This window comes from Myotis myotis, unplaced genomic scaffold, assembly GCF_014108235.1.
Source record: "Myotis myotis isolate mMyoMyo1 unplaced genomic scaffold, mMyoMyo1.p scaffold_m19_p_9, whole genome shotgun sequence".
In the NCBI taxonomy this organism is placed as follows: Eukaryota; Metazoa; Chordata; class Mammalia; order Chiroptera; family Vespertilionidae; genus Myotis; species Myotis myotis.
In genome coordinates, this window is record NW_023416401.1 from 68,835,882 (window position 1) to 68,849,433 (window position 13,552).

A 13,552-nucleotide genomic window follows, 5' to 3' on the forward strand; every position below is an offset into this window, starting at 1 on the left:
GATGCTTTAGAGGACTTTTAAAAGACAACAGTTGTCACCCTGGCTGGTTTGGCTCAATGGATGGAGAGTTGGCCCTCAGACTAAGAGGTTCTGGGTTCAACTCCGGTCAGGGGGATGTGCCTTGGTTGTGGGCTCAGGCCATGTGTTGGGGGGGAGGGGCTAATTGATGTGTCTCTCTCACATCGATGCTTCTCTCTCTCTCTCTCTCTGTCTCTTCCCCTCCCTTCCCCCCCTCTCTCAAAAAAAAAACAAAACACACAAAAAAACAAAACAAAACAACAAAAAAAACACAATTGTCTCTTTGACCCACCTCTTCCTGTGCATTTTGCTCTTTCCTGCTAGTTGGACCATGAAGGGTCATTGAGAATGAAGGCCTTTCCAAGTGGAGAAGTCTGAGTCTCTGAGACCAGGGAATAGCCTACCTGTCCTGGACCCATGACCCCTGGACTTTCCTTTGAGAGAAATACTCTGCTGTCTCCTTCAGCCACAGTTGTGTTGGGTTTTCCATCTCTCACAACCAAACTTAATTCTTATTGATGAGCATTTCCAGAAGAGGGAGCAAGAGCAAAAGGCCTGCGGCAGGAAAATGTCCAGAATGGGAGGTAAGTGAGGGGGTGAAGGTGACCATAGTGGAGGTAATAGTGGACACATCATATAGATCCTTATGGGTTTGGCTTTTTCATCTGAATTAAATGGCTACTTCAGAGTTTTGAAGAGTGAGTGACATGGTCATACCTATACTATGGAATCACTCTTGATACCATAAAGAAAGGCCAAGGCAGAAACAGGAGACTAACTAGGAGGTTTGTTTGTTTGTTTGTTTGTTTATCTAGATGAGAGGTAATGGTGGCATAGACCAGAGAGATAGCAACAACCATGATGAGAAATGGTCAGGTCAGGAGTCTGGTTTAAAGGGAGAGATGGCAGCATTGGCTGATGAATTGGATGTGGGGTAGAAGGGAACTGGAGAAGTCACTGGTGGTTTAGAAGCTTTTGGTCTGAACAACTGGAGTTGCTGCTAATTGTATTGGGGAAGGTTGAGAGGAATAAGGTTTTAGGGAGAGGGGACAGAGGAAAAAATTAGAATTTTTGGTTTGGGACATTGTATTAGGGTTCTCCAGAGAAACAGAACCAATAGAGTGTGTATATATAGAGAGATTTATTTTAAGGAATTGACTCACATGATATTGTCAGGGCGTGCCAGCAGGCTGGAGATCCAAGGAAGAGCTGATCCTATAGCTCAAGACTGAAGACAGTCAGGAGGCAGAATCCCCTCCTTCTCAGGGGAGAAAGCTCAGTCTCTTTTCTCTGATGGCCTTCAAGTGATTGGATAAGGCCCACCCACATTATGAAGGGTAATCTGCTTTATTCAAAATCTAATGAATTATATATTGCTCACATCTAAATAAAAAATACCTCACAACATTTAATTTGATGTTTGACCAAATATCTGGGCACCATATCCTTGCCAAGTAGACACATAAAATTAACTATCATGGACATGTCCAGCTTGAAATGCCTTTACATACATACTAGAGGCCCGGTGCATGAAATTTGTGCACGGGGGAGGGGGCCCCTCAGCCTGGCCTGCACCCTCTCCAATCCGGGACCCCTTGGGGGCTGTCTGACTGCCTGTTTAGGCCACATCCTGCAGGGGCCTAAACCAGCAGTCGGACATCCCTCTTGCAATCCGGGACCGCTGGCTCCTAAATGCTTGCCTGCCTGATTGCCCCTAACTGCCTCTGCTTTGCGGCCTGATCGCCCCCTAACTGGTCCCCTGCCTGCCTGGTCACCCACTAAGTGCCCCCTGCTGGCCTGGTTGCCCCCTAACTGCCCCCCTACCAGCCTGGTTACCCCCTAACTGCCCCCCCTGCTGGCCTGGTCACCTCCTAACTGTCCAGAAGGAAGTCAGACTTCCAGAAGATGTCTGGTTGACCCAATCAATTTGGCATATTACCCTTTTATTAGTATAGATTTCAGTGGAGATGTTGACTAGGCAGTTGATTTACTTGTGGTGAACCTTTGAGATCATCAACATATACATTTCATTTAAAGAAACAAAACTGACTAATATAACCAACTGAGTGTGGAAAGAGAAGAGAAGAGGTTTGAGGACTGGGCATTCCAACTTAAAATTTAGGACATTTGAGGAGGAATCATCAAAGGGAACTGTGAAACAGTCAGTGATCCATGAGTCACCAGGAAGTGCAGTATTCTGAAAGTGCTTAAGAATGTGTCAAATTCTGCTGATAGGTTACGTAAGACCTAAGGATTTGCCATGGAATTTGGCAACTTGGAAATTATGAAAAACCTCATGTGTCAGTTAGGGTTCAAACAGAACAGAAAGAAACATATGTTAGGCAGAAGGAGACATATCTTAAGAGATTTGTTGTGAGGAATTGGCTTCTGCAAGGGTCGGGGTTAGCTAGGTTGTCTGAACTTGAAAGGCTCCTGGGAAAGACAGGCTGTCACTCACAGGCAGGGGCTGAAGCATGTTTCCACAGGCAGATTTTTTTTCTGTAGAGAAGCCTTAAAGCCTTCAGCTGATTGGATGAGGCCCTTCATCACCTAAAATGTCTCCCTTGCTTAAATTGATTCTGGACCGCAATCATATCTACAAAACATCTCCACGGGAACACTTAAATTACTGTTGTATGTACTACCTTCGCCTAACCAAGTTGACTCATCAAAAGACTGTCATGCCCCAACAAGACCAGCTTGCATGGACTGTGGGAATAAAAATGAAGTGGATTCAAGAGAATGGGAAGAGAGAATGCGGAGATAATGAGTGTAGAGAATTATTTCTAAGAGTCGTGCTAAGAAGAGTAGCAGAGAAATGGAGCAGTGACTGGAAGGAAATTGGACCATGGATTAAGTGTCTGACATAGGATGCCAGATGAGACCGTTAGTGGAGAGGAGCTTGATGAGTTAGAGGCTATGGTGTTAGAGAGTCATCTCCATGGATACAGAAACCACCATGAATAAGTAGGAATGACAGAGAGTGAGAGTGAATCAGTAGCTAACATATTCAGAGATGAGACATGCTCCAGGTTTGGGATTCGGCAACAGTGCATGGTAATATCAGGAAGAGGAGTGGAGTTACAATCTGGTGACATCAAATTCAAAGCTGGGGCAGTAGGGGCCTTAGGGAGGGTACAGAAGTGAATAGTCTAGAAAGAGCAATGAGAAGCAAAGAGGACACACACCAGACTTCAGACCCAGCGTCAGGATTTTGGGAGATAACAGCTCCTTCTTGAGAGTGCACAGAAAGGAGTGTTTTCATATGAGATCCAGATCAGAGTTAGAGCAAACAGGTGAGGGAAATGTTCAGGGAAGATGAGGGTTTAAGGAAATTTGCTGAGGACTGATCATGAGTTTCAGAAGATGGGAGGGATGGGAGGGATGGGAGATGATGTCAGTAAGGGATTTTTCAGAGCTGTATTAGGAGGACCTGGGGGCGGGGCCCTGGAGTGCCTGGCATAGGCAGGGATAAAGGGCACATGAGGATTGGCTCCATGGTTTCCAGGGGCGTGCTGGTGGTGAAGCTGTGAGTGTTGAGGAATAGGAAAGGGAGGCTGAGTCTTGCCAAGAGGGCAACACGTTCTCAGGCCCTGTTTTCATTTTTACTGGTGGGGATGTAAAAACTGGAAGCAGGCAAGATGTATCCCAGCACCTCATCCCTCCAGGCCTCAATCTCCTCCGTGGAACAAGAATTGGACTGGAGAAATTCTCCTCTGTGGCTCTTTCCAGCTATGTCACTCTGTAATTCTAAATCAGTCTTTAAAATTAGCTCCATAACTTTAGTTTGGCCTAAAGGCCTTTGATTCTCAGAACATTAACTTTTTGCAATGCTTTGGCCTTTTGTCAAAAGCACATTTTTTACAAAAATAGATTTTATTGATTTTTTACAGAGAGGAAGAGAGAGGGATAGAGAGTTAGAAACATCGATAAGAGAGACACACCGATCAGCTGCTTCCTGCACACCTCCCACTAGGGATGTGCCCGCAACCAAGGTACATTTACTGGAATTGAACCTGGGACCTTTCGGTCCACAGGCCGAGGCTCTATCCACTGAGCCAAACCAGTTAGGGCTCAAAAGCACATTTAACTCCTTCTTGACCTCATCCCATGACAGGACTGAAAGAGAACAAATACACTACATTTGTTCTACACCAGGCTCCGCTAAGAACAAGAGGTCAAGCTTAGGCACCAAAAAAGTGGTTACTTTCCTGTTTTAAGTATTTATAAAGCTACATAAAACTTCTAAACTCTATTTTATTCAGACCTCAGAAAGCGGTGTCCAGGAAATTAAAAGCCCCTTACTGCCCTTTCCCTGATACTTCAAAAAATTCTGACTCTTTTAAAAAGTCAAACTAGAGCCCTACCTGGTAGCTCAGTTGGTTTGTGCATCGTCTTTATATAGCAAGGTTGTGGGTTTGATCCCCAATCAGGGTACATATACAAGAATCAACCAATGAATGCATAAATAAGTGGAACAACAAATCTCTCTCTCTCTTTTCCTCTATCTCTCAAATCAATAAATAAAAAGGAAGATTGAAATCTTTGTTCTACTGAAATTAGGCCAGATAATAAATAATATAAATGAATGCATTTTGCAGTACTATATTGGGTTGATTCTATGCCACCTAAGGTGTTTATTGTTTGTTTGTCTTTCACTTTAATACCCTGAAGTCAGAATGAGTTTTAATAAATGACATACCATAGCTTAATTGGCAGCATTTTTCCTTTCTTAGTAATACATAAAATAATGGTGTGTCTCAATTATGCAACACCTTAGATTTGATGAAATACAGAAGGTTAAAAAGTTATATGTTATAAGGGAAAGAATCAAACTAGGAAGAAGGATGGGGGAGTATAGCTGTGGGGACAGAGAGGATAGCACTGGAAAGAGGGTGTCCTGGGAAAACCTCATTGATAAAGTGATATTTGAAGACAGACTGGATGGAGGTGAGTGATGGAGTCATGGGGATGCAGAGGGAGAGAGAAGGGCATTCCCAGTAGAAGAAATGGCAAGGATCGAGGTATAAAGACAGAAAAATACCTAGTGTCTTATTGATCTATTTAGAACAGTATGTGATAAATACCCATAAATGTTTGTTTATATAATGTTCCTCAACCACTAATAATGTATAAATCCTTATAAAATATTATGAATGCAAAGTATTTTAATTTCATGCACATGGTGGACAATAGAGACTCCTGGAAGTAACAAAGATGTTTCAGACCTTTTGATAGGTGCTGGGGAGATGTATAAATTTAATACAGAGTTGTCCTTAAACTAGCAGGGAAAACAGAAAATTAACCACGGTATAATGTTATAAACATATAGCTGGAGATGTGTGAACTGTATTATTATAGCCACATAAAAATGAGCAATATCTGTTCTCAAGGTCTATTTCCAATTTCATCTTCCTGGAAGGAAGAAATGTGCAGCCTTTATCAGCACTTGGGTTAACTACTAGACTGTGAGAAGCACATCTACCATAGAGTTTTCAGATCCAGAGACTATATTTTAATCATTCCCACCACAAAAAAGAAATTATAATTATGTGACATAATAGAGGTGCTAACTATCACTACAATGGCAATCATGCTACAATATATAAGTGTAGCAAATCAACATCTTATACCTCTTAAATTTACATAATGTTACATGTCAAATATATTACAATTAAAATAAATAAAAAAATAAAATGTGTCTACCAGAATAGTTAAACTTATAATTGTCGTTTGAATTATATTTCTATTGGATAGTGCTGCTGTTGAGATTTCTACAAAAGCAGACCATTCATTTAGCATTGTGATTCTCAAACTGTGATCCCTTCTGACCAGAAACAACAGTATTATTGGAAGGGGGTGGGTGTGGGTGGGTGTTAGATATGCAATTGCTAGGCCCCTCCCCAAACCCTACAGAATCAGGACCTCTGGGTGGGGTCCTGCCATCTGTCTCTGAACAAGCCCTCCAGGATTTTTATTCAGTGGCTGTGGTGGGAGACACAGAACTGGAAGCACATTTCATTCATGCTTCTAAAACAGGTGGACTGGGAATACAATAATTGGAGGTAGAGAAATCAACTTTCTCTGAGGATCAATCAGGTTTACTAAATTGCTAAATGATTTAAACTATTAGTTATCATGTATAAAATGTGTTTTTTTTTAAATAGGTTTAAATATTGAAGCAAGATTACGCTGTTGTGCCCTGAAATGTGGGGCAGATTGGAAGGGAAGTGAGATAATAAGTAGTTTCCCATTATGGCTTAAAAGGAAAGATTGAGGAACTTGACCTTATAAGTTAACATTTCTTAAATTTTATTCTAAATGTTTGACTCTAAGTCTGCACCACACCCTATGTGCTAGGCATTATTATTAACTTCATTTTACAGATAAGGAAACTGAGCCAGCAAGGTTGTTAGCTGGTCAAGGCCACACCTGCTGAAGCCGGACTGAATCAGTCCACAGGGCCCAGAGGCCTTAACCTTTATACCACTCTCTTGCATACCGCTCAGGTGGTATCTGAGCTCATCTGTAAAAGTGGCTATTTCTCCATTAGTTATTCCTGGTTGCTGTCAGAATCACCTATGGACACTTAAAAAATGTACTGATGCCTGGGCTGCACCAACTGGAGATTCTAATGTCATTGGTGTGAAGTGGGTCCAGGTGTGATAAGAGGTTCCCTAGGACCTCCAATACAACTTCCATTTGATAGATGATGAAGATGAGGCTGGGAAATGCACAGTGGGACAAGTCGGCAGTGGCTAAGGTTAGGCTCTCTAAATTAGGCCAGGGCTTCTCCAAAGTAGAGGCACACCCCAGGAGAACCATTTTAAATGCAGATTCTGATTCAGTACGCTGCGTGTGCCCTCAGGTTCTGTAGGATCCAAGAGAAGGTGTGCTCCTGTCCAAGGACCACACTTGGTCTAGATGCCCTGACCCATGGGACGCTGTCTTGACTCCCTAGAGAGTGGTGACTTTCCCAGCAGTGGGATGAGTGTGGGAAGGGGTTGGGGTGCTTGGCCCAGGTGTAAAGATTGGGTTTCCAGATATCACAGACCTGATCCCCTGAGCGTCCTCCCAGGTCCAGGCCAGGGTGAATGCCTGGAGCAGAGTGGGAGTTCAGTTGCTGAGAAAACTTCAGGAGCTGAAAGAAAAGAAAAAACTCACAGTTATGACCCAGAAGCAGGATCCCCAGTGACCCCACCTTCTCCAGTCAGCTGTCCTCTCATCCAAGCCCAGCCTCCTGCTGTCCCTGGGCTCCTCTCCCCCTCCCACTCCCGCCTGAGGTGCCAGACAGGGACAAGCTACTTAGCCCTCCCCAGGACCTCCTGGCTTTCTTGGCCACGCGGGAGGGTCGCACAGCAAGATGCAAGCGTTTCAATGTGCATTTTCCACCCACTTTTCTACAACATCCTTCACCGCCACTGGGGTTCTCAACTCCAGCCCCGCTGACTTCCTCATGTTCCCTGCCCGCGAGGATCGGACCTTAGATGCACCCAGAATGGAGGCTTTTTGCTCCCTGCACTGCGGCTTTCACCCTTCCCTCCACCCCCGCCCAGGCACGTGGAGGCCGAGCCCTGTCCTCTCAGCCTCCCCAGGAAAGGCTGCCCACAGCGCCGCGCGGCAGGGCAGGACGCCGCAGCCCCGGGAAGAGGAGGCGGTGCGCTGCCGGGAGCCCGGGGACCCGCAGCACGCAGCCCCCCGTTATCCGGGACCGAGATAGAGACGCAGCGCGGTGCCCGGAACAGAGCACGGGAAAGGGATAACTGCGCCTTAGTGGAAGTGGGGTATCCCGGGCCTTCCTTAGTGATATGTATACCGCCGCCCACCACCCCACAGACAAAACTCAGCCCCCAGAGCCCCCAGCCCACCCCGCCCCCCGCACAGGGCAATGCGCTCCCCTTCCCCCACCTCCCGCCAGCCCAGGTTCCGGCCCATCAAGTCTGGAAATGAGACGATCCATCAGCTGGCCCACAGTGCCCGCCGGAGGCGTCCCCCATCTGTGCTCCTCCACCAAGGCCCCCGGGAATGCGGCGCAGTGGCAGCCAGCGAGGCCCCCGACCTCCGGGGGGCAGGGGGCGGGCGGTGCATCGCTCCCAGTGGCTTTGGTCTCCCGGACCCCAAGGCCTGTCTGACTTGGGTTGCTGAGTCCAGAGGCTGTGGGCGAGGCGGTGGCCACAACCTCTACAGACAGAGCTGTTTGGCTGACAACTGAAAGAAAAGGGGAAAAAAATAACAAAACAAACAAACAAAAAAAGAGAACGGGCCCCGGGAGAATTGGGGAAGAAATAGGTTTGGATCGCGAGGCCACACACAGATGCCACCAGGGCTGCCAGGCGAGGCGCAGCTCCCCAGACAAACCTGGGGAGGCAGGGATCTGGGGGCTCTCACAGGAATGGGCAAGGCTGGGGCACCCACGAATTTGCTTTTGAATTAAAGATGACATGGAGTGGCCAAGGAAAAATCTGGATGTCGTGCTTTCATTTCCTTATTTTGAGACTTAGTGTTCGTTTTATTTTGAAGAGACTATCAGGAGGGTCTCCACGGTGTTTCAGGTGTGGGGCCTCCCCGAGTCCTTCCTTACCTGGCCTAGAATCCCTGGGAGAGGCGGGAAGAGGCGGGGACAGGCCACCCAGGGCAGCCGAGAGAGGCAACCTAAGGGGGCTCCCCGGAGGGGGCGGCGGTGTGCAGGCCTGGGCCTGGGGTGAGCGTCTGTGGACTTGGCGCTGAGAGATGGATCGTTTATTTGTCGCTGGAGACCCCCATTAAGATAGATGATTGGGGTTTCCTTCCAGTTGCGACTTAACTTAGGGTACATAATGTCCTCCGCTGCAGTCCCCAACTCCCAGATTAAAAATCAAAACCAAACCCGAACCCCGGCCCTGGGCCTCGTGAAGGCCAGACCGCGTCGGGTAGGTTTCAGTCCCCCTTCTTCCTGCCAGAGCTTCGCTGGGCAGCAGGGACCTTTACGAAGGGGCCCCGAGAGTCCGTCCACCTCCTCACCGCCGGTTCCCGGGTTCCCGGGTCCGAACCCGCGCAGATCCCGAGCTCCTGCCAACCCCGCCAGCGGGGGCCGCCTCGTCCCGGCCGCGCGCTCGGAGCGGCCGGCGCGCCCTGAGCCTCGGGTCTCAGCCTCACTTGAACCTATTCTCCTGGAAAACCTCGCGCGGGTCCGGGAGGAGGTGTCCAAGGACCCACTGGTGGCCAGGATCCCCGCGAGGCCCTGGGCCTGCAGCGCAGCATCCCCCCGACTGTGGTCCTGGAAACTGGGCCGCTGGAGACTTCGGGGTCATTTCCTTTCCTTGTGATACAGCACTGGCTGTTTAAACTAGAAAAAGAGAGAGGGAAGGAGAGAAGCGATAGCGATGCCTCTGTAACCGGTCTCCTCCCTCTCTCTTGTTTAACACCCTATAGCCCCACCCCAAGTTGCCTGACTTTTCTTAGGGCGGGAGCAGGACCCGAAAAGGCTGGAGGTCAGGAGAGGCGGGATCACACGCCTACTCTCCCCGCCCCCAAGCAGGGTTTGCGGGGACTTCCTGGGCGTGGGCGCCCCAAAGAAAGGCTCTGCCAGGGGCTTTCTTCCTCCTTTTTCTGGTCCTTAAAAGCCCCTGTCGCTGTAGCCAGAACTTAATCAACCCAGCACCCTCGGGATTGACCCGCCTTTCCCGCGTCGGCGCCGGTGTGGACCTCCTCTTTGCAACAGGGCAGGGGTTTGCTCTGCCACCTCGAAACCCCGAGCAGCTGCGCGAATGTGCCGCCGAGACCACCCTGGCGCCAGGCATGGAAGGCTTCCCCGGCTGAGGTCGTCTCGCAGCTCCATTCGCTCCCGCGGAAAATTGCAGGCCTGGAGTCCGCGGCCCCAGCGCCCCTCCAAGCTCCTAGCCCTGTGCAAGCAGGCCCACCTGCCGAGGTGCCACCCAAGGTAACGCCGCCGCAGGCCGCAGGCCGTGGATCCTGACCAGCGAATACTTCTTGCACATGGAGCTACTACACTTTAACAATGGAATTCCCAGCACTGCCCCCTCCCCACTAAAGGAATTGCTCAGAACACTGCCCAGCTAAGGTCATGCCTGGTATGACATGTAGTCCTGGAGGGATCCTTTAGGAAAGGCATGTTGAAGCCACTCCTCCCAGAAGTTGTTGCTAGTGGAGTAATAAAGGCATAACTAACATATTGCTCCCTAAGTTACCATGCCAGCCCCTTTCCAATGCTGAAGACTTTCCCCCTTCCTGTTCATGGGGGGGGAGCGGGGGGCGCGTCTTGCAATGTTGTCACAAAAACAGTCATAGAAACAAACCAAGCTTACAATATCACAACACCCAGGGGCGTCTCAGGACCTCAACTGTGCACCTGCAAAGCTTCCTTTGAAGCACAACAAACCGGCTACCCCACTCTCTCTCCTGCCCCCTCGCCCAGGGTAATTAATATCAATTTTCCTTAGTTCCAACACATCTTTAAGTGAACATGCAGATAACTTCAAATAGATAATTAAAGGAGTAGTTAACTGGGGACTAGGGACCCCTGTATCACATCATAAAAAGATTTTAAGGAATTTCATTACCTCAGAATTCAAGTAGCAAACTATTTTAAATGAGCCACAGCCTCCCTTAGCCTAAGGCCCATTGAGGTAGTTGTTATTTCTTAAAGAAAATACTTCTTAAATATTTTTTTTTAAAATTCTCAATTGGCTCTTTTATTTTACAGAAAGGTATTCTGCCCTGAATTAACACTTTCCTCCCTGCGAAGAAAGCAGAAAGGATGGGACTCCATGGCCTAAAAATTTACACATTGAAGCTAGTGGTAACCAGCTTAAAACTGATCAGAACAGTAAACTAATTCCTAGATTGACAGAGAGAACTCATTTCTTTACTATTGAACTTTTTGGGAGTGATGGCCTGGCCTCACCACCTGCTTATTCAGGGTTTGTTACCTGGACATAGTGCACTTCATTCCAGCATGTGAAGGCATTTATTCTAAATGAACTCACGAAAGGACATTTTCTAAGAATTTAAGATAAACACTCTTTGCCAATGAAAGGAATATTTTCTGGCATCTTGTTTCCTCTGCTGTTACCCTTATTGCAGAAACAGCTCTTGTTTCATTAAAGTGGGTGCAGGAGAGGCCAGTGAAATGAAAGGATGAGGGAAATTTCATCAAGGACATATGAGCTGAGTGTATTGGAGGCCCAAACTCCATTTTCTGATTCTTTCCAAATATTTTAGCACTTTGCAATCAGCTTTTTGAATCTTTCCAAATATTCCAGCGTTTGGCAATTTATGCACAAAATATTATTGCATACACTTATTACTTTTCAGTTCCTATCCCAAAAGGGTTTCTATCCTAGAAAGGGTTTCAAAGGCAGTGATTAAATTAAATGAAATAATTGTTCAGTGATAAGCAGAACACAAGAAAATGTTTTGTTAAGTAGTAATTTTGGCCTAACAGCTGTGTGCATCTCGTCCAGTGTAAATTATCCCTTCTTCTGTTATCCATGCATGCTTCCATATTCTTTCATTCTCTCAGTCTTTCTCCCTTCCTCCCTCCCTCCCTCTGTGTGTGTGTGTGTGTGTGTGTGTGTGCAGATAACTTCAGATAACCCGCACACACGCACGTGTGTGCTTGATGGTGTTAATGGGGACAGTGGGGACAGATGCATTTTTATATTTCACTGTGGACTGAAATATCAACAAGCCAAATTTCAACTGCAACAAAGCCTAGATTTACCCTTTTGAATCTTATAAACATATGTAGGTAAATTGTCAAATAAATGGGTTAAGTAGGGGTTATGTAGTCTATAACGTATTATGGGATAAATATGGAAGGATAAAGAGTTACATTTTTGCACTGACTCTCTTATTTAACATATATTTCTTCCATCTGCATTGTCCTTCCTTGTTTTTCACACCAGGACAATATTCCCACTTCTTTCAAGGGTAAGTAGGTGCCCCTGGAGCTCAGAGTGCTCAGGCCACCTTCTCCAAGTGGCCTTCATTGGTTGATTCCATCCCACCCAGGGTTAGCTGTCTTACATTTTCTTTCCCTAAACACCGCTGTACACCTTGTGCCAGGCAAACCCATATCTTCATATACCTTCTTCTTTTCCCTCATCCAAATTGAAGTTTTACACACTCAGGGAACTTTTCCCCACTTATATAAAGAAGCAATCACTGAATGGTATGAGATTCACAAAGTCTAATTCAATAAGTACATGAATTGAAGAGAACCCTTCAAAGGTCTTGCAGTGGTTCTCAACCTTCTGGCCCTTTAAATACAGTTCCTCATGTTGTGACCCAACCATAAAATTATTTTCATTGCTACTTCATAACTGTAATGTTGCTACTGTTATGAATCGTAATGTAAATGTCTGATATGCAGGATAGTCTTAGGCGACCCCTGTGAAAGGGTCATTCGACCGCCAAAGGGGTCGTGACCCACAGGTTGAGAACCGCTGTGACTTAGAGGCTCTAGAGGAGATTCAAAAGCCAACTTGCTTGGTCATACTCACCTCTGATATTTCATCAGCAGCAATGATGAAAACTGACACGGCCATCATCCACATGAATGTACATGTTTATATCAGTTTCTCATACTTTCCTGCCCCAGAAATGAAGAATGAAGCAAATTCTGAAACACTTTTTTACTATTTTAAAATATAATTTAATGGTAAGTTTTGCTCCTTTATCACCTCTTTGGTAATTTAAATAACTGAAGTTTGTTGTTTTGTTTTTTTTCAAAAGGATGATTAGAAAGTTGTGTGATTGGTGTAGCTGAAAGTTGTAGGTAGAATGATTTAATTCCCATCGCAGCATAAGAATCACTAGGAATAAAATGAATAAAATATTGGGTAATTGTTAGCTATGTTTAAGATTAAGCACCTAAAAGGTCAATTAATTAGGTTTGAAGACTCCCAGGAAGAAAGGGTTAACGTTGCTTTGATTTTTTTTCTTTTAACTCTTTAAAGTACTCTCTTGTGTCAACAAAGAAATTATTTATGTCAGATATGAAGGAAACTATTTTCAAAGGAATCACCATTGATATATAAATCAGCTAAATAATTTAACATTAATGACCACTGCTACTTCCCATCTAATATTTTATTTTTTAAAACAGATAGTCATCAATTAATTCAGTTGATCTTTTAACAACTTATAAAGTGAGGATATCTATAATAATGTTTTACAAGAGAAACTGTCATAATCTTTTACAGATATCTCTCTTCCTTGTATAATAGTACTTATTTATCTGTAGGTTTTCAAAGCATAATGTAGGTAGTAGGTATTCAGTTAATATTGACAGGCTAAATTGATTTGTCTTTCATTTTGAATGCTTTGTATTCGATGGCTCACCTAGCCTATCCAGCCATCTCATAAGCTATTATGCCATTTTTTAAGATGAGGAACACTAAAGTCCATACAATAAAAAATAGTGAAAACTGAACTGAAATCTATTTATTTCTTTTCTCGTTAAAGTACTGGAGGAAGAGAAAGAGAGAGCCAGAGAAAATATAATGGCTTCATTACATATGTCTCATTGTTT